The following is a 3,370-nucleotide window of genomic DNA, read 5'->3' on the forward strand; positions in this document are numbered from 1 at the left end:
TGCAGTACTTTAAAATACTTCAATGATTGCGTTGCATGGTATTTGAAACGATTGAATAGACATATATTTAATCATTTTGTTTGAGTAAGACTTAAAAAAGAAATATTTAAAACACTGAGCTCACCTTATCTCCACAGAGACCGTGTCCGTAAAGCTACAAGTGACGGTCACAGGTGGACCAGTTCAGCTACAGCGGCCCAGTCGGGAGAGGGAACATCTCAAATTGGCCAAATATCTAAACAGACGTGACTGTTGTGCGGTATTTTAAATAAAATAAAATCATATCACCCGAATATTTAATGCTGTCTATTTGGAAAAAGAACATATTTAAAGCAGGATCTATTTCTTCTTGAAGCTTCTAGTGCAGGCATGCGCGCAGTAAAGCGTTTGCACGTCTGGGGTTCCGCCTCTGGTTTGGGCCGTCTGCGCACCAACTGTCTTCGGTGCGTGCGAGCCGCCCGCCGTCCCATTCAGCCGGTGACAAAGGGTACCTCCCCGGCACGCCGCCGTGCACGGTGCCGAGCCACATCAAGCGCTAAATTATTAGCCTTTTTAATGGACTGGTAATTGTCAGCTAATAGGCAGCGCGGAGGAGCAATTAAAAAGACTAAAGACGGGCTGTTATTGGCTTGCGGTGGACCGCACTGCCTCGTCCTGGCGTGACTTATGACGTTAGGACTGTGCGCGTCTGGCGTGGCAGGGGGCGCATGAACGCTCACGTAGCCTAGTCGTCGTGCGGGGAGCGCTTAAGATCGTCCCTATCAAGGCTCAGCAGCGCCATCCCGCACCCCCCTGAGCCCTGCTGTGGTGTGGGACTGTGGCGTTCCCACCAGCCCTCCGCTTCTGGAAGCAGGTGCTTCTCTGTGGAGCCAAAAAACTGCTGGGAATGAATGCCTAAATTTACCATCCTTCAGAAGGAAAAATCATGAACTCGTTTGTCGTAATCTGTCACCTTGGAGGTGTAGATGAAGGACTGCAGATTTCAGATCGACCACTAACCCGAAGATCCTGTACGGCCCGATCAGGCCCGACAAGTCCGTCCGGTAGCACGACTTTTGGGTGGCACCTGTCAGTTCCGAGAGCAAGGGGCAGGCTGATTAATGACCTTTGCGAGGAGAGGTGATAAACAGAGCTGCCCACCCCCCATCTTACAGCCCCCAAGGATTAAATGTGATAAGGAAGCGTAAGACAGCGGCCCAGGCAGCAGTACGACCCGAAGCAAGGTTTCGAGTTGCACTTTCCAAGACTAAATTCCAGTCATGTATACATATAACATAAATATATTAAAAATGTGTAATATAAGTTTTTATATGGAACATTTATGGTGCAGTGGAATTGCCTGAAAATTGAAAGTTTCACAGATCAATCTGTGTGAGTGTGGATGTAAGAGTCCAGGGGGCCACCTCAACGTGACACCATGTGGAGATACCCACCTCCCCTACCCACAAGGACTGACACACTCCCTCTCACACGGGCATGCATGCCCAGCCCCTTGCCCCCCCCCCCCCCCCAGCCCAGCGTTATCAGGCCCGCAGCAGACGTTGTGGCTCTTCCCGGGCCCGCCGTGCTTGGCCGGACAGGGTCGATAGCATTACAAGGTATTTGTGGCAGGGCTTCTTTGAGCGGCGCGCTGCCAGTTTGCCGGCCTGATTTGAATTACAAAGGAAGAAGAGGCTGGCATGAAAATTGAAAGGGTTTATCGGCTCGTCTGAATCCTCGGGGCGGCCGGCTTATGGGTGCGGCCCCTCTGCCTCCCGGTAAATACGGGGCCGTCGGAGGAAGCGGACGCGGCCAGGGAACGCTTCGCATGAGCAGGAAGTCCGGTCACGGCGTCCGGTAGGGGCCCAGTTGACTGGCTGCAGTCACTTGGGGTACGCCCGCCACTCGCTGTCGTTCATCCGAGCATTTTTATGTCGTTTTCTTTCAGCCACTAGGGGGCGTGATTCTCAACTAGGCAAATTGCAGCTGCACAGGGCGGTTGCAGCACTGGAGGAGCGTGACCCGTTCCGCCGTTGTCCAGGCATGGTGTCCCCCCATCAGCACTAAAAAAGCTGCGACCTCCTCCCAGGCCCTGGCCCTAATTTCGATGCGTCGCTAAAAGGATTACGGCGAATTCCGAGCCGAGGCATCCGATCCCATTTTCTTCCGTCCAGGCAGAGTGCGGATTAAGATGATTCCCGCATGGGGGACAAGGCGCCGGCTGCTGAGATGGGGCAGGAGGAGCAAAATGCGAAGGCCTGCATTCCAAGGGGCAGCGAGAGGCTCCTGGGGCCCAGGGTGCGAGCATGGGGGGGCGGATCAGTCATTCTCTGCTTTTCCGCTGACTGTCCAGTGAAGATAGCGGCAACCAAAGGGAAAGTCTGTGCGAGGATTTAGTCGGGAGCCCAGTGCTTTGTTATACGGATAATGGGAAATTCCCAGCTCATCGTCGGCATCTGGTTCGGGAAAAATGGGAAGCTGCTGCTTCGCCTCTAATACCCCCACCCCCCCCCCCCCACTCCATTTCGGCCCCGAGAGATAAGTGTCCCCGAGCCTGGCTAATGTTCCCGGCTCCCATCCCCGGGAACGTGTGTGAAATGCTCTCCAGTGTCACATCGCGCGTGGGAGCACCGGCAGAAAAGCGAGTCGCTTGCCGTCCCCTTTAATCTGGCAAATGAATCAGGCTCCTCCCCACATTCCCCCCCCACCCCTCAGCAGACCATTTGCTCAAACCGAATTCTGGGGGGGAGTCGCTTTATTTTAGCTTGAACGTCAAGTAGCCTCAACCTCAAAACACAACAAAACTGAAGTGCTGCGCTGTTTTCCCTGCTGGCTAGTCGGGAAGGTCTTCCTCTCCGCTCTCTTCCTCTCCGCGCTCTTCCTCTCCACGCTCTTCCTCTCCGCTCTCTTCCTCTCCCCTCTCTTCCTCTCTGCGCTCTTCCTCTCCGTCCTCTTCCTCTCTGCCCTCTTCCTCTCCGCTCTCTTCCTCTCCACGCTCTTCCTCTCCGCTCTCTTCCTCTCTGCCCTCTTCCTCTCTGCTCTCTTCCTCTCTGCCCTCTTCCTCTCTGCCCTCTTCCTCTCTGCCCTCTTCCTCTCCACGCTCTTCCTCTCCGCTCTCTTCCTCTCCCCTCTCTTCCTCTCCGCGCTCTTCCTCTCCGTCCTCTTCCTCTCTGCTCTCTTCCTCTCCCCTCTCTTCCTCTCCGCGCTCTTCCTCTCCCCTCTCTTCCTCTCCGCGCTCTTCCTCTCCGTCCTCTTCCTCTCCGCCCTCTTCCTCTCCGCCCTCCTCTCCCCTCTCTTCCTCTCTGCTCTCTTCCTCTCCCCTCTCTTCCTCTCCGCGCTCTTCCTCTCCGTCCTCTTCCTCTCTGCTCTCTTCCTCTCCACCCTCTTCCTC

At 54.9% G+C, this 3,370-nt stretch overlaps 1 long non-coding RNA gene across 1 annotated transcript in view; it reads left to right on the forward strand.

The window, feature by feature from the left end:
• LOC125705314 (uncharacterized) overlaps nt 1-228 on the forward strand; it is a 767-nt gene extending 539 nt beyond the window's left edge. Inside the window, exon 3 of the long non-coding RNA XR_007381466.1 lies at nt 138-228. This is a non-coding gene — a long non-coding RNA (uncharacterized LOC125705314). The remainder of the gene's footprint in view (nt 1-137) is intronic.
• The last annotated feature ends 3,142 nt before the right edge of the window (nt 229-3,370 follow it).

This window comes from Brienomyrus brachyistius, chromosome 12 (assembly GCF_023856365.1).
Source record: "Brienomyrus brachyistius isolate T26 chromosome 12, BBRACH_0.4, whole genome shotgun sequence".
In the NCBI taxonomy this organism is placed as follows: Eukaryota; Metazoa; Chordata; class Actinopteri; order Osteoglossiformes; family Mormyridae; genus Brienomyrus; species Brienomyrus brachyistius.